A 25,187-nucleotide genomic window follows, 5' to 3' on the forward strand; every position below is an offset into this window, starting at 1 on the left:
CTTCCCCTCACACATTTCATTAAAAATGTTCTATTTAATTTTGGAGAATGTCATAGAACTTTTTATTTTGTAAGCAAGAGCTAAAAATGTTTGCTTGAGAAATAAGTATTTTCTATAAAATTTAGATATTAAAAGGCAAGAGGCATTCAATTAGGAAAATGTCAACTGGGTATACATTTGCACTGTTTGCTTGTATTTCACTTCTTAGAGGCTTGGTATTCGCATCTATAAAATGGGATCAGACTTCCTGACAGGGCTGTGAGATTAAGAAGGAAAGCTACGTACGCCTGATGCATTTTCTGTTCATAGCTTAATTAGAGGAGCAAATAATCACAGCAAAAGTTTGGAATTTTTCCAGATTTACCATGCTTCTGTTTAGGTTTAGTGGCCTGGAGATTCAAGTATGATTTGGGAGCCAGGGAGAAATTAGAAAGCTCTATTTATTCAGGTTAAGAGATGCCGGTAGTTATAACAAACATTCCTGAATCTCAGAGCCTTAACTTGGTGCAGTTTTATTTCCTAAGCAGCTCAGGCTGGTGCTGGCTGGTGAGGGACAGGGGTGGTGGCTCTCGATTGTGTTTCTGGGCCCTGGCAAATACCATCCACTGACTCCACCATCTGCAGGAACTGGGAGTTCTCCACTGGAGTTCTGGGTGCACAGTTAAGGGAGGAGGGAGGACATTAGTGATGTTCAGGAAACTTCAGGGTCAGAATGAAAGTAACATACCCACTTTGATCTATTTCACCAGAACTTAGTCACAAGGCCCCACCTAACAGCAAAGGAAGCTGGGAAATACATCCCTCCTCTGCATCCAGGAAGAAGAAATGAATTGATTGGCATCTAGCTGGTCTGTGCCACACACTGGCCATACCTTTTTAGGTTATTATGGAGGATGAATACTTAACCATATTTAAACTGCACAGATACCAATAATCTGAGAATCTGTTAACAGGTCAGGTACCCCTGGAAATAGCATCATTTGGAGACAGTAGTGCCCATGAGAGAGTGAATCTGTATACTGGTTTAAAAACATGTTTAAAACTTAGCCTGGAATCTGAATCTGCTTCTCACATGTTAGGTGCGATTTATGTATTTTGACTTTTTAAAATCACAGATCTATTGTAAGTTTAGAAGTACGTACTTCTTCAAATTTTACACTCAATGACATTTTCATTCCCAAAGAGATCTATGTGGACTCCTACTTATTTTGCTGTTCTATAAAATCAGAAGTCATACATAGTATTGAGTAGAATTCCTTATCAAGATGCCAGAGAGAACATTTGTTGAAATACTACCACTGTTACTTAATTCAAAGTGTACGTCTTCCAATGAGCCACATCAGGAGTGTTTTCAGTTCTTCAATACCTCTAGTAGATAGAAGCATACCTTTTTTTAAAGTTACTCATTTTAAATTATGATTGTATGAATATTTTAGGAATATAATAACCATAAAATGAAGGACATTTATCATACCCAAATAGAAATTTAATGTAAAGTAGAAAGAACTTGATTGCAAGGTTTAGTAGCCTAGAAATAGGATGTATAAGAGGATGTTGAAGAACACTTCTGAAAAAACTCTCAGTAGGTACGGTTTCCCAATAGATTTAAAACAAACAAACAAACAAAAAAACGAGGGTTGCATTTAGTGATGTTTGTAAAGATCGCATTTGAGGTAGTTTCACCAAAGATCAAACTTTTCTAATGTTGAAAAAGCACATATAAGCTAATAAACTTTTTGGTCATTCCATGGAAAAACAACTTCCAAAAAAATGTATTCAGTGTCATAAATTTAGTGAAATTTATTTCAGATCGAAGTTGCTCTTGACCATATTGCAATCCAGTGGCTTCGGTCAAAAGTCAAGATTGTACCTGGACGTATGTGGTTAAAAATACTCCTTTTAGCTTCCCTGGTACTCCTGGCCTTTCCTAGTACCTGTCACTTTGTCGTTGGCGACATTTGAGGCAGAAAACAACTCGAGTCGACAAGGATAGTTTTCCAGTCAGCTATTCCTTTTTCTCCAGTGCTTCTTTGTTGTATTGGAGTTCACATTTACTATTCATGAAACCCATTTTATCAGTGACCATATCAGACAAATGGAAGCTAAGCGCTGGTTAGTATGTTGGAAATAAACACTAGGGTTCTCATTAATGTCCCTGTCTGAATAATTAGTTGAGCATCGTGTACTGAGCAGCAGCGAAGGCGAGCTGCTTCTCACTGGAGCGACAGGCTGACAGCCACGTCTTGGAGTGTGGTCATTAGTGTGCCCCACCATCTATGTCATGTTACTGTGTCAAATTAGTTAGTGTCCCCTTAGGAGAGAAGCCGGACCCACAAATTATCCACCTCCATCCCTGGAAACGGTGTTTGCGAAACCTGCGATCGAGTGTGAGCAAATTATTAACACGGCTCATAAATTAACTAGTTTACAGGCTTATAACATTTTACAAGTAGATAATAAAGGGTAGAAAAGTTTTCCAGTTGCTTTGCCCTGATGTTAGGGCTGTGATCTGCCGACTTTTCCTTGAGGAGCCCACGGCTGATAGGTTTTTTTAAAAAGGGGAGCAAAACACATGGAGTGTCAGAACAAATGTTTGGGAAATGTAGACTTTAAAAGGAAGCAAGTGTAAACCCCCTGAAAACAATGTAATTAACTTCGTTATCTCATTGCTCTGATAAGTCGATGACAATGGCCCTCTTTCTTGTGGTGGCAGTTGCTCATTAATGAGTTCACCAATTAAGTTTGAACGATTACAGCCTTTGCCAACTGAAATCATCTTTAAAAATATTTTTGATGCGTTCTTACCCTGCACTTAAGCTGCCTCGTTGAAGAGCGAGGTTGCTAACGCAGCATGTTCAATTCATCGAAGAAGGAAGATGCTTAAGCCGTGATACATTTGGCAAACGGTTTACACTCACGTAGGCAGTGCATACCTAGGACACGTCACGTGGACCCATCTGGCCTGAGTTCATCTCTTACCAAGAAGAGGCGCTCACTGAGAACACCAGCCCTTAACCCTCTTCCGAGCTCTGGTAGACAGACAGCCCACATAGTTTCCGGAGCTACGACGTGACTATTCAAATCACGAGAACTTCATACACCTCCTTTTCAGTTTCAACTTCTCTGATGAGACTTAGAAGACGTGTCGCTCGTGGATTTTTGTCTGAGTTGGCTGTTGGGAGAGAACGGCACACGTGCACGCGGCGGATCTCAGGCTTTCTACTCATTCTGGAGTTCCGGTCCCCCGTGTTACGGTGGCTCCTGTCACCTTGAGGGCTGCATAGGTGGCATTATCGTCCCCAGGATCTATGCAGAAAAGGCCTGGCGTGCAAAACCTTGCTACCGGCTGCTATTCATAAAATCTCTCTGAAACTGCTTGAGGATGAGTTGACTTATCTGTCAGCAATTTCAGCTTACTTGGAATTGGACTCGGTCAATGTTCTACTAATAACCTCACCAAGCCGTGAAAGCTCACAGCCTCCACCCGTGTGCACATACACAGGCTGGCTGTTGCCATGAGGAGGCCGTGTCACGGCCTCCCTGTTGTGCATTTGAAATGCAGCTGGAAAAAGAGCCATGAGCTGCGGCAAGTAAGGTTTGGTGTTTGGCTGCCAGGCGAGATAGCTTGTCCTTTTTTTTTTGTTTGTTTTCCTAAACAGGGTGCTTGTGTGCATGTGTGCCCACATATATTTATTTCCACTTGCCGTTTCTGCTTAGATGCATTGGGAGAGACTGAAAGACTCAAACCTAAGGCAGAATCCACATTTGGACTCAGGGATCTACCTGGCCCTTGTTTCTCAGGATAGGTTAACGCGCTCATTATGAGAATTTATCCTAAACAATAAAAGAGGACTGGCGTTAGAGGAACCCTTCCTTGTAAGTAAATGTCAGTGCCTTCACAGGTGACAGTTTCCCCAGCTGCATACCATTTTGCTTCCTTCTCCTGTGTTCTCTGATACTGAATTCAGCGTATGAGCAAATGAAACGCCGATTCTGTAAGGGGAAAGGTAAAATAGACGCTTAGATACGTGACCGCATATTGGATGTTAAAGTCGCGTGTCCTCAAGGAATACCCGAGGCTCCTGTGAATGCCTGGCTTTTGAAGCATCACAATCGGGGCACCTGGCTGGCTCAGTAGGTTCGGCGTCAGATTTCAGCTCAGGTCATGACCTCACTGTTCGTGAGTTCAAGCCCCGCGTAGGTCTCTGTGCTGACAGCTCGGAGCCTGGAGCCTGCTTCGGATTCTGTGTCTCCCTCTCTCTGTGCCCCTCCCCTGCTCATGCTCTGTCTCTCCCTCCCTCTCTCAAAAATAAATACACATTAAAAAAAAATTGGGACTCTTCAGTTAAACCTCTCCTCTTCTCTCTGCTTTCAGTGTCCCTCCGTGTGTTGCAGTCCTGTGGCATTATGCCTGCCTCCAACCAGTGACCCCCCCAGCTTTTTATGGCTGTGAGACTCGTTAGAAGCTCAGGGTAAGTGGCAAACATTACTACTGTTGCATCCCGCTTAAGAATTGGGGTCCATCTTTGCAGGCGGCCCCGTAGAACATGTGGTAATTTCTCAGAAGGTAATGGAATGAGTCATTATTAAGCCAGAATTCTACAGCCAGCAATAATAAGTTTGTTGTCCTCCAGGCTAGCTTTCTGGCTTACAACAGTAGGATCTGTAACCTGGATCATATTCGTGGAAAGGTGATCGGATACAGGGAGTGCAGATTTTGTCTCTAAAACAGCCAGATGATAAGCATTGGCAGCCTCGTGGGCCACACAGTCGCTGTTGCAACTTTGTGGTCAACTCTCCCGATGTGCCATCCCAATCATCCATGCACAATATGTACACAAATGGGTTTGACTGGTTCAGTGAAACTGTTTCCAGAAACAGCCACTGGGCCATATTTGGCCCAAAGGCCGTAGTTTGCTGACCCCTCACCTAAGCATCAAAAAAGGTAGGAAGGATACCTCCCTGGGTAGCGGTTCCTCTGATCTCGAGCAAACCATTTATCAAGAAGAAACGAGAATAATAATAATAAAAAAAAAAACCTGCCCTTCCTACCACACAGGGTGTAGTTTTAAGGATGAAACAAGATATAATGTATATGAAAGCACTTTGAAAATTTCGAAACTCCTTACAAATATAATGGATGGCTCTCTACAGTCATTCTGGTTCACGTAGTGGAGTCTGCCTTCTTCACCCTTTTAATCATATTGGGCTTTCATGAGCTAAATGAGTGTGGGGGAAAGCTCTTTTATTTTCTAAGTAATGTGGTTTTCCTGTACGTTCCTTCCCCTCTGCAGTTGATGGACAAGCTGTTGAAATGTCTCTTGAGTATCAAATATGGATGAAGGGATCTATGGGTAGATTATGGCAGGCTAAAGATCAAATGCCAATGAACAACGATTAAATTTCTTTTAATCATCAGATTCTGAAAGTGGTTTAAGATCTTCCACCTTTAATAAGGTCCTTAATAAACAATAATGCTTTGGATGTCTCCAGCTATGTTTGAATTTCACAAGTGTTGCATGTCACAACATAGAGACTGGTTCGGCAAATATGCTTCCTGGACTCGTGGTTGTAATTAAGAGGGAAAGTCATACTTAAACAGCTTGGTGAATCACATTTCCAATTCATGAATTTTCTCATTTTTTTCCTGAGAGGAAAAACGGGATCGTCTTCAGACATGTTTTCATATCATCATACCATTTAAGAATTGTTTTCTAGTAGCAGAGATGCATCTAAGTTTAAAAACGTTATTGCATATTCCGTCTGATAAAAGGTATCTGGAGGAGAGCAGTTAGTGCTGTCTGTCTTTCTGCTCCGCCTGCCTGTTCAAGGGTTGTTTTGTTTTCAAGCTCACATGATGGCTGCTGGCTTTCCAGCCATTGCCTCTACATCCTGAAGAGAGGCAGAAATGCAAGGAATGAGAAAATTAGCCTCTCCGCTGAAGCAGGCCTCTTTACACAATTTTCCATGAAGTCTTAATGACTTCCACTTAAGCCTTTTAACAACCCCTAACATTAAGGACATAAGGGAAGTGTATCCTTAGACTTGAGAAATTTGATGTCCAGATAAATTCCCTGTTCTCCTAGTAAGGAAGAAAAAGGTCATTGCTTACTGAACCACAATTGTAATTATTTCTACAAACCCACAATGTGAATTTTTCTTACAGGTTTAATTTTTGTTTCTTTTCGGTGAATGTCTTCTGTCATCCATTGACTTGTGTGTATAATCTCTAATTTGAATTTTACATGTTTGAATTTAAGCTTATTTGATTCTCACTGGAGATACATACCCCAGTAAATATTTTAGGGCCATAATATTCTTACTGAAAGTGCCGTGGCAAATCTGAGAAATGGATTTCTTTCCCAAGAGAGCTATCAACCAAAATTTAAACTCAAGAATTTTGTAATGAATTTTGTGTCCTTTGGATATAAGCTTCTGTCAAAGCTTGAGTACAAGCCTGAGGTGCTAGTGACATAGAAGCTTACATTCCAGTTCTCATCATGCCATTGTCTGCAGGGGATGTTGCTGATGGCTGCACTGTCCCTCAAAGAAGGGACAGTGCTGTCCACTCTGTATCTCTGTGATTTGCTGCCCCCCCCATCTCTACTGAATACTTACCTAGGATAATGGGGAAGACAAGTAAGTCACCCCTGTCCAATTTTTCTAATTCAGATTGGCCTGTATGTTATTCATATGAAAAGTTGTATCCCTGGGGCACCTGGGTGGCTCAGTCGGTTCAGCATCCGACTGCAGCTCAGGTTATGATCTCACGGTTCCTGAGTTCGAGCCCCGCGTCGGGCTCTTTGCTGACAGCTCAGAGCCTGGAGCCTGCTTCAGATTCTGTGTCTCCCTCTCTCTCTGCTCCTCCCCTGCTCACACTCTGTCTCTCTCTCAAAAATAAATAAAGATTTCAAAAAATTGTAGAAAAGTTGTATCTCATAGAATAAGTAGAATGAGACTTTCTCATACTTCATTCTGTAGTTCTGCCTGGACCAGCCTGTGACAGATTCTCCTGAATCACGGTGGTTGATGCATTCACAAACATTATTGAATGCCGTTTATGGACGTAGGAGAGCAGTGTGGTGGTCTGCTTTGGAGTTTAGATCAGCCTAGAACCGAATGCCACCTTTTGCGTTTACTGAGTGACTGAATGATGTTGAGCGAGTTACTTAACATCTCTGCGCCCCCGCCTCCTCATCTGGGAGTTGGGGATATAACCGGGAATGAGCTTCCTGTGAAAATCTAGTGAGGTGATGCTTCTACAGAGCTTAGCACAGATCCTGATGGGTCATAAATGCCAGCATTGTGCTACACAGCCCGGGTGATGTGGTAGAAATCCCGATCTTTGAACAGTTTTTACTGTCGTGTGCCTGGTTCATTGGTCATCGTCTTACTTGTGGACAGTATGTGTTTCACAATCCATTGCTTCTAACCCAGTTTTCTCTTACAAGTTTAAGTCGAGCCTTGGGAGCCGGCTTTGATGCCTGTCTTCAAGGGCCCTGCAGCCATGCATGCTGTTGGACCGGCCTGCTAACAGAACTTAGATCTCTGGGTCCCTCTTTGACGATTTCCCCTGAGAGGCGTGCAATTCTTTTTCTATTCCATTTTTTACTTACTCAGACAGTGGGCCTGCCTAGCAAGCAGAATTCGCTAACTGCTTTCAAGTTGGTATTGCTGATGATAATCTGAAACTCTGTAGGGTTTCACTCATGCAGGCTGATCCTACACGATGCCGATCTTGCCCTGTTTCATCCCGGGCCCTGCCTCCATGCTGAGTCTGCAGGGCAGGCCCTGGTTCCCCACAGATCTTCTTGGGAACAGCCCTCAAAGAACAGTGTCAGCTCCTTACCAAAGCTGCTGCATGACTGCGTCACGGACTGAAGCTGTGTCCATGGATGGTCCCACTGGCAGTGTGTCCCAGAGATTGAGAATTGGTGGTACCTAGTTGATGGTGGCTGTTTTTTTTTCTTTAATGTCTTACATATTTTTGAGAGAGAGAGAGACCGTGTGTGAGTGGGGGAGAGGCAGAGAGAGAGAGAGGGAGACACAGAATCTGAGACAGGCTCCAGGCTCTGAGCTGTCAGCACAGAGCCCGGTGTGGGGCTCGAACCCGTGAACTATGAGATCATGACCCGAGCCGAAGCCGGACGCTTAACGACCGAGCCACCCCGGTGTCTCAGTGACGGCTGTTTGTTGAGCAGCACTTGATGTTCTGGAAATAGTGGCTCGAAGATGTTCCCTGTTCCAGAGACTCTTGACACCCTTGAGCTTTTGCTATATGGTCTCAAATATTTCATTTAGGCACCATTGCCGTGCTCAGATGCCCTCAAATCTCCGTTGCCTCTGTGCTGTGGTATTCTCTACCTGGAATACTCCCTGTGTTTCACACGCTCACTCTCTCATTCCTTATTGCCCAGTTCACACGTCAACTTCTTGGAGAGGTCTGCCCGGAACACTCACATTGAAGATTTCCCTCCTGCCCCTTCTTCCTGTCCTCGCTCCAAGCCTCTTGTGTTTTCTGCATCTACCTGTTTGCCAGGTGATGTGCTCAGGGCAGGTCTGCCCGATTCAGCATGTCTCTTTGGCTGCTGACAGTATCCAGCGTATGGTAGACATGCTCGCAGTTAGCAGTTGTTGAAATAGAGCCCATTTGGGGATTTCCCTGTGAATTTCTGTATTTTCATGATACCTAAGAGGACCGCATCTGGGTGAGAGAGGAAGAGAAGAAATAAAACCACACACATCACCTTTATTGTAGGAATAGAATACTGCCCTTGGGTTTTCTCTGGAAGGTTTCCACTCTCTACGAAACAAGTCGTTGATCCTCCGTGTGTCCCATGCAGAAAGGGTTATACATCATCTTCCCTGTGAAGACAGAATCATTTGCCATTTGGGCCTAAAGCGTATTGTGGGTGGTACAGGTTAATTAAGGACATTGGATTCCAAGATCAAATCCCAGCACCCTGGTTCACTGGCTCTTTGACCTTGAACAAATTACTTTCTCTTCCTCTTTCTGGCCTCTCACTTATCTGACCCGGGGTAATAGCATTACCTACTTCCTAGTATTATTGCAAGGATTAAATGAGATGATACCTGTACAGTGCTTTGCACAGAGTCTGGAACAGTAATGATGCTGTTGGTGTAGAAAGAACAGCAAAGGGTTTTGGGAGGTACAGTGACAAACTCAGATTGCACTTTCTTGCGGTATTAAAAAAAATTGGTAAAGATGGTGAAGAGCCTCAATTCCCTGTTAATTTGCTCATGTTCTATGCACTGAATTGACTTTAAAACCAAAAGGACAAAATGAGCTTAAGAGGGATGATCTGTTTTATATAGGCTGTTGACACGTTGACTTTCGGATGGTTGTGGCAAGTTTCAGGTAATTCAAGTTATAAACCTCAAATGCCTAGAAGGATCAGGTTTGGAGCCTGACCTACATCCACAAAACCTTAGAAATTTGGAGTCATGGGGCGCCTGGCTGGCTCAGTCAGTGGGGCATGCAACTCCAGGTCTCAGGGTCGTGAATTCAAGTCCCACAGTGGGCGTGGAGCCTAGTTAAAAAAGAAAAAGAAATTAAAGGGGCGCCTGGGTGGCTCAGTCAGTTGGCGTGTGACTTCAGCTCAGGTCGTGATCTCCTGGTCTGTGAGTTTGGGCCCCTCGTCGGGCTCTGGGCTGGCAGCTCAGAGCCTGGAGCCTGCTTGAGATTCTGTGTCTCCCTCTCCCCGCCCATCCCCCTCTCACGCCTCTGTCTCTCTCTCTCTGTCTCTTTCTCTCAAGAGTAAATAAACATTAAAAAAAGAAAAAGAAAAAGAAAAGAAGTTTGGAGTTCACGGTGCTAAAGACTGTGGGTTGGGGATATATATGTTTTGTCCTTAAATTAATCAGGGCTGGTTTGATCTCCTGTCTCATGATAGATTACATCTCAAATATCCTGTAGACACTAACTTTTCACAAGTTACACACTTCATGCATCTGCCCTGAAAATTCACGTGCTACTTTTTTGAAGGAAAACTCCGGTCTGTAGCAATTGGAAGGAACTGGATATGCGTATCTTCCATTGTTTGCTCTGATTTCTTCTGCCACTGAGGAAGGTGGCCAGTTATTGCCCTGTTGCTCTGTGCATCTGCTGTAGGAAAGCTGAAGCAGGTCTCTCTCTGTATCCCATCACCTTTTCTGGTGGTAAAAGGTAAAATATATGCCATTCCATACTCTTACTTATGTGATTTATGGAGTGGCCAGGGTTATCTGAGAAATTAAAAGAGCCATTACTTCTATTTTCACTTGTAACGTATACCCTTCCGACTTCTGACAAGAAAAGAACGCAATTAAAATACAGTCAAAGGCATCCAGTTGGGTTCCTCATATCCTTTTTAGCAAAGCAAACGCTAACCTTCAGTTGGAGCCCAGGAAGATGGTTCAGGAAAAACTTCTATCAGGCTCATGACGGAGGGGGGAGACCCAGCTTTCTCACGTCTCGAAAACCAGCGGCACACCCCTGTCTCCCAATACCATGTCAGAAACTAAAACACGAATCACAAAGGGGGAAGCTGATCAGCATAAGGTGAGACTTGATTTGTGCCATTGGCACAAGAGGCTTGGCCGCGGGGATCAGCTCTCGTGCTGCTTGGGTTTTAATACCCGGGTGCCTGAGTATCAGTGGGCGAGATTAGGAGCTTTCTAAGGGCTTTTGCTCTAATGAGACGTCACTGCATGTCTGGGTGCGGTCTGGTGTGGCGGCCTCTCAATGCCACGTTAGGGGAGGCTGCTGAGGATGCGTCCAGGGTGGAATTTCTTGCTGCTAACTCTTCAGACTGTCAGTAAACATAGACGTTGTCATCAGCAGAGGCCGTGCCTCGCCTCTGTCCATATCTATCCCAGATCGTTCATCAACGGCGACACAGATCCGTTCTTCCGTTCCTGGCCCATTTCCTAAACATGGCAGTTTGCTGAAATTCTACTCCTAGAATACACCGTGCTTAGGACTTCTTGGCTTTATATAGGTTTATCTGCCTGGAAGAACTTGGAGTTCACGTTATCACCTATCCCTGCTTTGCATGGTTTCCTCTTTCTCCCTTGAAGGGGAACGGGAGGTAAAAAGCATTTTCCGAACTCGAGAAAAACCTAATGTTGAGGAATTCCAGTAAACGGCGGTTGTTAGAGAGAATAACTCCAGTTGGTAGAAAGTCTGTTCTCTAATACTACTTTTACTGAGAATTTACTGTGTGCCCCACGTGATTCTGAGCCCGTATGTGTTAACTCACAAAAACTCTGTGAGAGAGGTATGATTCTAAAACGCTGTCTTCCAGAGAAAACGGAGGCACGGTGAGGTCAAATGACTCACGCAGACTTCTTCGCTTATCAGGAGAGCTGGGATTTGAACCCCGGCACTGTGCCTCTGGTGCCTTGGCTCCTAACTGCCCTGGTCTGTGGTCTTATCGTGTAGACATTCTCCTTCGGTGTAGGTTTGCAGGCACTGGTTATCTTAGCACGTATTTTCCATCCTGGGACTGTTCATACACGGTTTGGTGAGCCTCTAGACTTCAGTGCCACCTAACAGGCCCTGTTTGATGTTACTAAATTTTTTCACATGATTTAAGTCTTTTTGCCGGTACAAGAGCTGTGGGAAATAAAAGTATGTCCCAATGCGATTCAGAACAAGGACAGCCACTTAATTGGCGTTCTTCTATCTCCAGTTGGATGTGCCTGTTAAGACATTTTCTCTAGATCTTTGAGTCCTTTTTCTCTGGTACATTATTCTAATTAACCTCATCTTCGTAGCCCTCGTCTTATTTCTTATTAGCCTCTGACCACCCAACAATTGATTTGTTCCGCTCAATCACCTGTGTGAAAAAGTGTGGCAAGCAAGAGGGTCTCCTTCCCAGAGTAGCAGTCCTGTACCTGGGGTGTTCTCCCAGCAAGCGGTTCAGAACGTCCCTTTTCTTCTTGGGATACGTTCACGGATGGCTTTTTATTTACCAGGGTGAAGCGCTGGGCTACTTAGAGGTTAACACTGGCTAACAAAGTTAGAAGGTCTTTGGTTACTTGATCGGTAGAATTACAGATTTATAGGCTGTATGCCAAGGACTTAGACCTTCAAAAATAAAAATATTAGGGTTTTGCAAACATATAGTAAAATACTAGGCTTGAAAAAAATGTAAAATCCTGTTGCAGGTGACACAAATAAGACAGTTTTACTAACGGAGTTGGAAGGATCAATGTCTCCTTGTTAACACAAACAGCCGATCATTTGTAATGTGTCTGTGCCTTCAAATACCGAACCCACCATTTGTTGGGTCTCTCTGGTTAGTTGTTGAGTAGCGTTAGGTATGAAGGGGAATTAATTGGCTCATGATGCTGAAAAGTCAGATGGTGGAAATAGCTTCTGGACATCTGGACCAAGGAGTTCAGATCTTGCTGTTAAGTCTTGTCTCAGTCTCTTGGCTATGCTCCGCTCTGCTTGGATTCATTCCTGTAGGTGTTTACCAACGTGTGGTATACATGATAACCATTCATGAATCTGTTTTCATAGCATCTCCAGCAGAAGGGAATTTTTTCGTATGAGTTGTAGTAGCTGCCATAGAATTTGGATCTTCCTGGTTCTCTGGTTCAGTGTGTGCCATATGCCTATCACTGCAGCAGTGTCCGGGACTGAAGCAGAGATAAGGAGGGGGGGGGGTAGTGTGAAGATATACTTGGCCTTGAGTGGGTCACATGCTTCTCTCAAGAGTCATGGATGGCGTTCGTCTTACACAAGCAGTGGAAAACGGGTGAAGGGGTACTGGTTTCAGAACAAGGGGTTAGAATTCTGGGAAGATAGATTGTGCATATGTGTCTTGTAAGGCACTGCGCTCGAGGCATAGTGAATACATAGGATTATTGGGTTGGAAGGAACTTTAAATATCACCTAACCCAGTGATGCATGATTGAATATCACAGGAAAATTTCCCCATATTGGGTTATCTGCCCAATATCTGGCCATCTCCAATGGGATTCGCTACCTTGCAGGTAGGCATTGCCTCAGAAATAATACCATGCATCTATCCTCCAGGGAGCCTGGAGTTCGTTCATTGCTGTGTTCCTCCTGTCTGTCCCTGTGGTCAGCCATCCGTGTGCCATCTTTCACTCTTCTACATCCTAACGCAAGATCCTTGATTTCAGTATACTTCTATCTGAAAAGTAGACAGAAAGGTCAATTATAATACAGTGATACAGGGGCTGCAAGAATACTTCTGGATTTTGTGCATGTGGTTGAGGAGGAGGGCGGGGGGGAGGGAAATTGGAAGTCCTCCCAGAAACAGTGAGACCTGGCTGGGTCCTCAAAAATGAGTAGGAGTTTTCAAGTGGCTAAGGAAAAAATGGTCAGACTGGTGGATTTCCCATCCCTTTTAGGATTAAACCTTATATGTGGACTTAGATTTGAATTATCTAGGTAATTTGGCTTACACAATATCGAAGTCCCGTTAAACTATACGTCTTTTAGGACATATTAATATGTTAGCAATAGGGACAGAAAACTGATGCTGTGCAGTATTTCTGTACAGGTCACCCACTTGGCCTCTTAAGTTACCCCCGATCTCCTTTCTCCTCCTAAGTGTGTAATAAATGAATGGATAAAGAGTCCATGGGTAAAGTTTTGGTCAGTAAAACTGTAGAATTCTTTTTTTTTTTTTTAATTTTTAATGTTTATTTATTTTTTTTTAATTTTTCTTTTCAACGTTTTTTATTTATTTTTGGGACAGAGAGAGACAGAGCATGAACGGGGGAGGGGCAGAAAGAGAGGGAGACACAGAATTGGAAACAGGCTCCAGGCTCCGAGCCATCAGCCCAGAGCCTGATTCGGGGCTCGAACTCACGGACCGCGAGATCGTGACCTGGCTAAAGTCGGACGCTTAACCAACTGCGCCACCCAGGCGCCCCAAAACTGTAGAATTCTTAATAGCACTTCCCTAAGACTCTTGACAGGAGTGGGTACTGTTTGTTTATTCATACATTCTGCTGAGCAAAAAAACTTTGGAACCTCAGTTTTCACATCTGGTATCTAAAGACGAAAATAGTACCTTCCAAAGGATGAGGGTTCATGTAGAGAATAAACATCTTGGTCCCTATAATACACTGAATAGGATGTTGGCACGTCGTAAGTACTCAGTGTATGTTATTTGTTATTATCAGAAAACCTCTATGATTTTTACCTCCTGGGTTGTCAGAGCCTTTAAAAGGTAATTATACCGCTAACTAATAACCAGTTGATTTAAAAATGTTCTCCTGTATACCTTGTAATATATTTTTTATTTGCACGTGTAACTTATGTTATAAAAATTAAGGATATTAAAGATGGTGAGATTTAGCAAAGAACTTTAACTCCACATGCTTTGAATGCTTCCCTGAATTAATAATTTTCATGTCCATCATATTTTCTCCTTGGCCCACAATTCATCCCATATTTGGATCTTGGCAAATGATGACTTGGTTAATTAGGCAGTCTGTTAACTCTGATTACTAAGTTATAACAGATCAGTTGTAGAAGCATCACTGTGCAATTTGGATTAAAAGGCTCGTCATTTTATCAAAACAAATTTACATTTATGGATAAGTATGTTGTAATGCATTCGGTTAAAATGGTGCATTTCACAGGGAAAATGCAAAAGGGGTAAAGAATTATTTCCTTCCACGAAGTTATTTTTTTATTATGACATTTGTCATATTCCCTTGCACCAGGGATATACTTAAAAGCTTGGAATTTTCTTTTAAAGCTTAAGAATTACTGCTCATTTAATCCCCCTGTTATAAGAATATGATGGATGCCCTGCATTTTCACTTATGCATAGGTTAGTGTAGTGGCACATGGTTACATTCCAATTCTGACCACAGTGGCCTCTGATGCTGGACTTAATTGTAGAAATGAATCTTGACTGTATTGAGGGGAGTTGGGGGTTACAATGAGGCTTGCTCTCTTTCACCACTGAAGGCATTGACACTTACTGAATAGGATTGGGTCTTTGTAGTCCCTTTCCTACTTGTCTTAGGATTCATCGTCACTGAGACCCATTGAGGTGTCAAAATCTCACTCGCTTTCTCCATCTCTTTCGCTCTTCATTCCTTCCTTAGCACATGAGAAACACATGGCAGATGAGAAGATGAACACCATAATTTTCCAAGTTCAACAGACTCTGAAATGTATGTTCATTATTACCCTTCAAGATTCTGTCAGATACCAGTAGTAGCATTCGGTAGATAGCAACTCACCCTTCACCCCCTCCCTGCTCTGCACACATATCCCTGTGTATGCGTGTGCGCGCGCACACACACACACACACACACACGTGTACACACACACCACTTAGTAACTGGCACCTAGGAGGTGTTTAATAGTTATGTTGAAGATTGGTGGTTGGAAAAGCTGACAGCCTCCCACCCCCGGGGCTCGGAAGCTCTTAGAACTGGTCTAATAGCCCAGACCCCGTGGTCTGTTGTAATCATTGGAAAACATGGAGTTGATAAATTTAATATTTATTTTTTCCATAAGATTGCTGAAGTCTGACCTTTAGGAATTTCTGCATCTAGTTCCAGGGGACATAGGGAAACCAAAGAGAGAAAATATTTTTGAAGTTCATTGAACTTAGTATTTTGTCGATCGATCATATCGATCTCAGCAGAGGGTTAGAAACAGGAAACCTTATTAGTTCTTGAGCTGTATTCTCTCAGTGGTAGTGGTTTAGGCAAAACTGCCTTTTCTAAATCGAGAAGACCTTGCTGGTGTTGTAGGTAGAGAAGTTCACTTACCTCAGAATGGAAGTTGGTGTTTTATGAATTTGATGATATTCTCCTAATTGGGAACATTTAATAATAATCATAGATGACTCTTCTTTTGCAGAGGGGCTTCTGGCTGGTTGTTCAAAGGTAAAGTGATGTTTTGAGCTCTAATTTGACAGATTTGAGCGACAGTCAGCCTGAATAATTCAGTTTTCCACGAGTTTCCCTACCTCCCCATTCCTTCCACAAGAACGAACCAAATAAGGAATTTTTCAAAACTGAAACCATTTTGGATTATATGAATTCTTATACTCATTTTCAAGAGAGAGAACTTGACAGAGAGATGCACTCTTGTACTTTTATGTGTGAAGTAAAGCCATTAGAACCTTAATTTGTATTTTTTTAATGGAATTTTAGGTACCTAAACGGTATGTGTACTATAATAAAGTCTTGGCCAATAGAGCAGGAGAACCCACAGCGAGACATCTGCCTAAGGGATGAGTTAAGAAGTGGCACACGCTTGTATTTTCAAGCATCCATTGAGGTAGATTGCTTATGCCACACCAGTGGTTCCCAAGAAGTATATATGGCAACATCGTGAAACTTTGTTGATGGCTTCTTTAATAAATAGGCCCATGAGTAGAAGCGAGCAGACTTATTGGACGGTTGGGTACTATTACTGTGTGGTTTTATTAATTACATTTATTCCTTTAAAATGACCTTGGATGAAAACAACCACCCATTCTGTGGTCATGGTTAGCAGATGTTTACCGTAATTCTTTGCTCGGTGAAAAAAATGCCTCTTCCACCCAAGAAAAACAGCCACGTTTGCTTGGCTAAATCAAACCTTTGGCGCTTGGGTCTTACTTTATATATCATGGCTCCAGTCATACAACCGTTCCAAGTGTGAGGCTTAGCTCACTCACTCCGACATCTGCGGGAGAGCTCTGCTCACAGTGATCTATTATGTGAGCGCTTAATTCTTATACTGTTTTTGGCGTTCACCCCTCCTCATCGAAACGTGTATTCTGTATGCAAGCCCCTCTTTGTTTTTCTTGTAGAAGCCCGTCAGCCCCTTCATTTTAAAAGCTTTCCCCTTGGCTCAATGGCCATTTTAGTGAGGATTTTGCTCTTGGAAATGAAGTCAAGGTTCACTTCTTGATAGGAGAGTTTGTTTTTTTCTGGGTTATCTCTGAAAGAAGAGGCATCTCCTTTCCTTATATTTTGTGTTTGAAAAGTGCCTTTTCTTATTGCCTGTTAGGCCTACTTAAGTGCCTCACTCTCTGTATCTGTGTGTGTGTATTTGTGCACGCATGTGTTATATATATATATATATATATATATATATATATATATATACACACACACACACACACACACACATATATACATATATGTGTGTGTATATATATATGTACATATATATATGTATATTTCTGTTTTTTACAAACACTCATTGATCATGAACTTTCCAGTAGTCCCTGCCTACATTTGAAATTCATGGTTCTCATAGGTATTTCAAGAGCAGCTCCCCTCTCTGTGCTGAATTTCCATGCTGGAGAATGCAGCTTGCTCTTCAGCAGTGCTGAAAGGAAATACAACAGCAAAACCTTGCTTTTCTTGGGAAGTTCCTCCCTTTGGAATGGAGAACTCTGGGTGGCTCTTCTTATTTTGTTTCTATTGCCAAAATAAGCAGGGATCTTGCATAACACCGGGGTAGGAAAAAAGAAGTAATTTTAAGGAAAACATATGTTCAGACTGAAAAAGAGGGAGCTAGAACTGGACAGGGGACAGTGACCCACAAAGTTAAAGACATCTTTTTAATTCAGGTGAGAAGGCAGGTTTTGATCATTTGGGTGTAGCTTACAAAAAATAAAAAATAAGCTGCTTCCCCATGTCCCCAAGTGTTTGATTCCATTCAAAATAAATCTTGGGAGTGGGAACCAAGTTTGATAGGTTGGTTAATTGATACATGTGGTAGTTGGAATAGATCCAGTTCTGTGTTAAATTATTTTCCCATGATCTTAGTTAACACTAAGTGATTTCCTTGGAGATGACTTGGTTTGAGATGCCTGCCCTAATCTGAAATCAGAGATGAAACTATCAAAATGTGATTCTCATTTGGTCTGACTTTAGGAGAATAGAAGAGAGGTTTACAGAGTTAAATGAACCAAAAGAATAAGAATAAAATAAAATGGACCAAAGACGTCTACTGTAGCCGTTTGGTTGATTAGTGGACATATTATTTGTCCTTTTAATGGATTCCAAATAATTAACTGTTGATAGAAACAGAGAAGACACTTCAATGTTTCACACAGTTTGTGGGTGGCACATTTTGAAAATGCAGCTAATTTGCTAAAAAAGAAAAGTGAATAGAAAAAAGAAAGAAAAAGAACAAAAAAAAATCTTTGACGTTTCTGATTCATCTATTCTCAAGGTTTAGAAATGGCAATGTTGGGGGAAAATTCAGTGAAGTTCTAATTTCCCTATTATAAATTGAACACTTGTGTCCTTAAAACGTACCTGTGAAGGAGTTAGGGCCTAGAGCATTCTGGGTACTGGCATATGTCTGCGGTGCCAAAGTCAGAGGTGTCTTGGATGGGCTCACATCAGTAGTTGATGGGAGTATGGGATAGCCCCCAAATTGGAGAGCCTTGATTGTGCCTGGAACTGACTATTTGTATGTGCCCTTCTTTCTCGGCTGCACAAAAGGCACATCTAAACAGAGGTCTGGTTGGTTAAGACCTGTTACAGAGCATGCCTCTTAAAGAGCACTGCTGCCCTTGAGCGATGATATAAGTAGGTTTGGAAAGTATAGCAGGGGTACATCCAGGCTTGTGTTCAATCTGTGTGATTAAAAATAATCTATTATTGAAAACTTATATTAGATAAAAGACTTATTACATATATATTTTTTAAAAACCTGTATGTATACATATCTGTGTGTGTGTATATATATATATTTAAAAGCCTACCCCACCCCTCCAAAGAAGAGGAGAAGCAAAGCCATTTCAAGTATCAGATTTTTCTTGGATGTTGGTTTAAGGTTCGGTTATTTTAGTGCACTCCTCTTTCCTCCAAAGACGTCAAAAGGCATTGTCATTGTCAGTAGTAACTGAGTCATTTTGCTGTTAGATAAATGAAGTAAAAAGAAAAAAACCTGGGTATGTCCACACACAAGTAGAATTTTGAGTTGGATATTCTTTGAATCCTTACTGTAGGACACATTCTGGTTTTTTTTTTTTTTCGTGTTTTTGTCCTTTGAGGTCACTCGGACTATAAAATGGGCAGATGCCATCTCAGTATTAGTGGGTAGTAGGAAAGGCCCCAAAGAAAGTGGAAAAGTAGACTTACAAATTCCAAAAGCCTCGTTCGATAGTTATAATGTGACCATTTATCATGTTCTTCCTGCATAACAGCTACTATTGTAAGCAGTATGCTAGCACTGTTTTATGGAATCCTTATAAATACTTTGAAATGTAGGCACTCTTACCACGATGTATCAGATGAGTGAACTGAGGACCAAAGAGGTTAGCTACGTTCAATTGCCCGGGGTTACAGAAAAAATAAACAAAACTAAGGAAGGTCTATAGGCCACGGTAATGTACCCAGGCCAGTTTCTTGGTTCTGTACTATTTTTGCAAGTTTCTGTAAGTTTATACAGTTCTTTCAAATTTAAATTTCAGTTTTGAAGTTTATTTATTTATTTTGAGAAAGAGCATGGGCAGGGAGGGGCAGAGAGGGAGAGAGAGAATCCCAGGCAGGCTCCACACTCAGCACAGAGCCCCACTTGGGACTCGGATCTCATGAACTATGGGATCATGACCTGAGCCAAGATCAAGAGTCAGACGCTTAACCAACTGAGCCACCCAGATCCCTCTCAAAATTAAATTTAAAAATGGCAGATTTTACCCTTGAGTCAAGGTCTGTTGCCTTTGAAATCCATATCATGTACTGCTTTGCTTTCTTAGGTCACTTGACCACCAAGAAGATGAACTCTGCTCCATTATCTTTCTAGGGTTAGTTTCAGTTCACGCCCCTGGTAACATGTGGCCTGCCATAACCTGATGTAGTTTTAGGAACCAAAATTCATCCTTGCTTCTCTTGTTTTCCTTATTGTGCTCCTGCACACTGTCCTTCCCCCTCCCCATCTATCGCCTGTTCAGTTCTTGGTAGAGAGATTGGTGATCATTTATCTTGAATGACTGTGGTCTGACGGTTTTGAGCAGTTTCACGATGGAGTTTTGTAATTCCTGATATGTACGTGGATACGTATTAAGGAAAACCATTAACAGTGAGCCAAACATTTACTGGTTTGCACCATGTAAATATGATAAGCCATGAAAAGTTTACATGTACCAAGCAAATTATTTGTGTATCAGAAAAACTACCAGATTCAGACTCAGAAACCTCAATTTTAAAGTGTGTCTTCCGCTAGATTGTTATCTCAGTTTCCTCATTTAGGAAATTTTTTTTTTTTTTAGTTTCTTTTTTAAGTTCATTTATTTTGAGAGAGAGCAAGAGACGACAGAGGGAGATGAAGAGTGAGAGTCCCAAGTGGGTTCCGCACTGTCAGTGGTGAGTCCGATGCAGGGTTCAGTCTCACTAACTGCAAGTTCATGACCTGAGCTGAAATCGAGAGTTGGAACTTTAACTGACCAAGGTGCCCCGCACTTAGGAAAGTGTTAAGAGAAGCTCCCTAAAGCTCCCGTGCATCAGTAACGTGAAATTCTCTATAACACAACTTCAACCTTCTGTCTTTACTGAGTAAAAATGATGGTTGTAGAAGTTGCTCAGTATCATGAAGCTCTAGGATCTCTTCATGGATTTGTTAACTGGTTGATGAACTCAAACTAAGACTTTGTTTATTTGAACTCCTTTTTTCTTTTCTTACATGATTGTTTACAGTTAAACATTTCCCTCCGAACGATGCTTTACCTGTGTCTCGTAAGTTTTGACAAATTTTATCATTATTTTCATTCGTCTGGAAGTATTTCCTGCTCTCTTTTAGACCCGCTGGTTATTTAGGAGTGTATTTGATTTCCACCTATCTGTGAATGTTCCGAACTTCTTTCTGATACTGATTCCTAATTCCATTTCTTTGTAATTAGAAAAGATACTTTGTGTTATTGCCATCTTTTAAATGTATTGGGGTCTGTTTTACAGTTTAGCTTCTGGTCTCTCCTGGAGAATGTCCCATGTGCACTTGGGAAGAGTGTATATTCTGGTGCTGGGTGGGATTTTCTACAGATGTCTGCTAGGTTTATTGGGTTCTTCGTATCATTCGTGCCTTCTGTTTCCTAATTGTTCTTCTGTCTAGTTCTATACATTATTGTTAGTGGGATATTGAATTTTCCAGCCACTGCATTGAATTGTCCATTCCTCCCTTCCTGTTGGTTTCTGCCTCATGTATTTTGGGGCTCTGTTTTTAGGTAAAGACTTTCTTGAGACCAAAAAGGAGTACTCTTGTTATCTTACCTACTTTCAGGACTTCGTTGAGTTTTAGAGTTTAAAAGAGTATACCACACTGATGAAAAAGCTTAGCTTTATAATGAGAGCAGCTCTCTGACATTGATGGAGGCATTTAGGTCACCTTTACACACATAAAGAGAAATGAAGGATTGATGGCTTATTTATCTCATGTATTTTGTCATTGTAAGTGACCAGTGGTGTCCTGTTGAGGCCAAACCAACATGTCTTCAGTATCTGGTGACTGGGGGCTTTGCCTGACACAGATATAATTCATTGTTTCATCTCTACCCTTCACTTACCCTGCGTAGACATGGACTAACTGATTACAGACACCTTCCGTGGGGAAAATAGGCGTTTTATTTTTATTTTCTTTTTTAGCAAATAAGAATAAAATGCAATTTTCTCGTTGTTTCTACATCTATGACTCTACCGCCCTTTCTGTGTGTAGGCCGCGTGGCAAACTCCAGGTGCATCTGTCATGCAGAAATTGCTTTTCCCCCCAAATACAGAAATGTGAAATAAACCAATTTGGGCTCAAGTAGTGTATGCTAGATTTACTTAGTATCTATCGAACATCTCCCTACACTCATTGTATTAGGGCTGTAATCAGAGAGTTAGAACTGCCTAGTTTCTGCACAAATGCATATGTAGCTTCTACTTAGGCCGTGATCCTGCTCACTGATTGTTTTTGCTAACGATGTTATGGCCAAACATCTAATTTTTCTCTTTTCAGCGGCATTGTAAATTTGTTCTAGACATATGTCAGTTGGAAAGCAGGGGGTGGGGTAATAGACACACAGCACAGACACCCCTCCACCCCCAGGCTTATGTACTTACACATAAAAGATCATTCCTCCCTGAATACATTTTAAAAAGGCAGTTATCTTTGATTTCTCTCTTCCTTTCACCATTTTATTATCCTTAACCATGTTTTGGTTTTTATCATTGAGTGATGAAATAATTAAGCCCTGCTTTTGAATTCACTATAAATGAAATACAGTGTGGTAGAAGTGATTTTACATATACGTTAAAGGCATTTTCTCCTCTTGTCATCTCTCCAAATAGTCTGTAGAGTTGATGACTGGTGGAGGAAGCCGTGCAGTCCTGCATCTTCACCTTCTCTGAGAAAGGAATTCTTGTCATTGTCATTTTTTTTCCCCCCAAAGTGTGACCTCCCTACCTGCTGGGTTTCCCAACAGCTGTCAGCTAACTACTCGAGCCCCATACTGCTACTCGTGTTCCTGGTTCACAAATAGGAAGTAAACAGAAAATCTTGCTAATTTGAGCCCAGTGGGAACCGTAACGCTGTAATGAGGGACTAATTTTGAACGCACAGACGTAGCTCACAAAATTAGAACCAAATTTTTAAATGATCTTAAATAACTAATTGAGAGTAAGAATGGTACTTAAAAAAAAAAGAGTGAGTTACTGACACATTGAGGAGTTACAAAAGCCAGAGAAGGATCCTGATGGAGTCTTCGTAATTATGCATTCTTACTTCAGCTGCCACCGAGGCTAATCTAAGGCTGGGAATGATAATGTACCTTGGAGGGCAGGTCTGTGGTTGAAATGCTCTTGATAGATTTTGACAAATTAAACAGCGGTAAAGATGTTTGGAAGTTGTCCAGGTCCTTACCATTATTTATGTCCGGGAACTAGAAATCAGTGGTTAATTTGCAGTTCTTATAATTTTTATGATACTCCTGTTGTTGTAAATTTAGCCGTGTGCGGCATCAGCTCAGCGGGATACATTTTATGTTGTCAGCTACCTTTTGACATCATAATAGATTTCAGTTGCCAAATCTTTCTTGATAGAATAAAATGTAAGAGAGAGCTTGTACAGACTCTTTGGACCCTATCCAGATGCGAGCGAGCATAGGATGGACTTTCCTGAGATTGAAAGTCTCAGACTGGAATACGAGGGGAAGGTTGGGTCCTGTTGATTTTTGGGCTTCTTCTCTTTCTTATAATCGGCCCGTAACTCATTCTGGTCTCACTTTCTAGATAGGCGTCTTTTAGCTTGACTCCAAGCTAGCCTGCTTTTTGGTGTGTGGTACCTTGCAGTATAACCAAAGTGAAACTTGAAGTTGCTGATTTTCCACACCTTGTAACCATTAATGCACCTCTGTGCCCTTTTCATTGCCCTGGATCTCGGGTTCCCTGGTCTTATATTTTTCCTTACTATGTTTTAGCATCCATGACATGATGTTAACGAAAATAGTGGTATTGTCCCTGAATAATGAAAGAAGACTCCGTTGGAAGGGCATTTTGTCGTTACGATGTTTCTTTCCTCCTTTTTCTCTCGTTTATTCAGAATGCCTCCTTTATAATTATCCTCTTCCATAGCACTGACCCTTGACCTGCTAACAACTGGAGAGGATTAGTGGACACCCTGCCTTTATTATACACTGGTTCTCTGCAATTCTGTGTTTTGACCTCTAAATTATTTCTTTTTAGGCCCTCGCTCTATTATGTAACATACTCTGTAGATCTCACTTTGATCTGTGCGCACGTCTAGCCCTTCCATTTCTCTTAAGTCATTTGCTCTGCTTGAAAACATTTTGCGACTCCATTGGCCACGCTTTTATTTTTCGCTTTCATATCCCTCCTTCGAATCTCTTCAAAGGAACTTCCTCCTTCATCCTCCCTGTGAGCTCGGCAATAGTACTGAGGTATGATGTGTCTGACCTAAGGATCTCCAGCTCGGGGGAAGGAGCGCTTCCTCGTCCTCCTTTTGTGTAATTGGGTTACATATCTTAAGTGACTTGTTTGGAGTGTCCATTTGGCAGGGACTCTGCTGCCCTCTTTTGCCACAGCCTTGTCTGCTCCCAGTGTCTAATAAATGTTTAATGATAATTGAAATGATCAGTTATCAATGCATAGTGAGGAGGAGCTTATTAACCTTTTCTACACACGAGTACATTGTCCTTGAGATGAAAGTTTCTTGTATCACTTTCCAGTAACTTCAGATCAGATCCGTTGGACTTGTCAGGTCCTTGCTACATAATGCCAAAAATTGATTTCATGTTATTTATCTCTTTTCTAGAAGGTGTGTGCCCTTTGCCTTTGCTTCAGAGATGAGCCCCAATATTCATGTATTTGAGATAAATTTAAATAAGTGCAGTTGTGTAATATATTTTGGGGGCACACGCTTTAAAATTTTTATTATAAAGAAAATACAGTTAGAGAAAACCATCCAAACTCATGTGTGCGTGTGCATACACACACACACACACACACACACACACACACACACACGCATACACGGTTCTATACAATGGGTTCTATTTCTGCATTGCCTAAAAGGTAGTCACTGCCTACTGAGCACTTGAAATTTGACTAGGATGACTGAGAAACTAAATTTTATTTAGTTCTAATTAATTGACACTGTAATAGGCACAAGAAACTAGTGGTCCTTGTACTCAACATCGTTCATTTATACGTATATATTTGTCACTTGTTTTAAGGTGCATATCTTTGTAACATCTGTTCAAGTCAAGATGTCGAACTTTGCCAGCCACCCAGCCACCTCATGTTTCTTATCCCACTTAAAACCCCTTCCACAAGTAATCAATACTTTTATTTATTTATTTTTAAGTAGGCTTCATGCCCAGCATGGGGCTTGAACTAACTATCTTGAGATCAAGAGTTGCATTCTCTACTGACTGAACCAGCCAGGTGCTGTAGTAACTTGTACTTTTAGTAATCACTTCCCTTTGTTTCTTTATTATTTTGTTACCTACGTGTGCATCCTTAGACACCGTAGTTTCATATTGCCCATGTTTTAAAGTTGATACGTTTTTTAAGTTTCTTCACTCACAAGTTTCTCCCCCTATTCTTTTCTTTGCGCTTTACCTTTTGAAGAACCTGGTCATTTGAGCTATAGAATTTCTAAGAGTCTGATTTTGCTGATTGCATCCTCAGTCCATGTGTTCCTCTGCCCTCTGTATTTCCTACAAATTGGC

General features: G+C 41.7%; 1 protein-coding gene across 6 annotated transcripts in view; it reads left to right on the forward strand.

Moving 5' to 3' along the window:
- The window catches only part of FOXP1 (forkhead box P1), a 512,855-nt gene that overhangs the window by 118,731 nt on the left and 368,937 nt on the right, over positions 1-25,187 (forward strand). For 5 of the 6 annotated variants that reach the window (XM_086697592.1, XM_086697602.1, XM_086697598.1 and 2 more), the window contains exon 1: positions 4,398-4,472. The exons of the other annotated variant lie outside the window; for it this stretch is intronic. The gene's annotated coding sequence lies outside the window, so the exon portion shown is untranslated. Of the gene's footprint in view, positions 1-4,397; positions 4,473-25,187 lie in introns of those variants that run through there. 6 annotated transcript variants of the gene reach the window in all.

This window comes from Puma concolor, chromosome A2, assembly GCF_028749965.1.
Source record: "Puma concolor isolate L17-30 chromosome A2, mPumCon1.1.hap2, whole genome shotgun sequence".
NCBI classification, from domain to species: domain Eukaryota; kingdom Metazoa; phylum Chordata; class Mammalia; order Carnivora; family Felidae; genus Puma; species Puma concolor.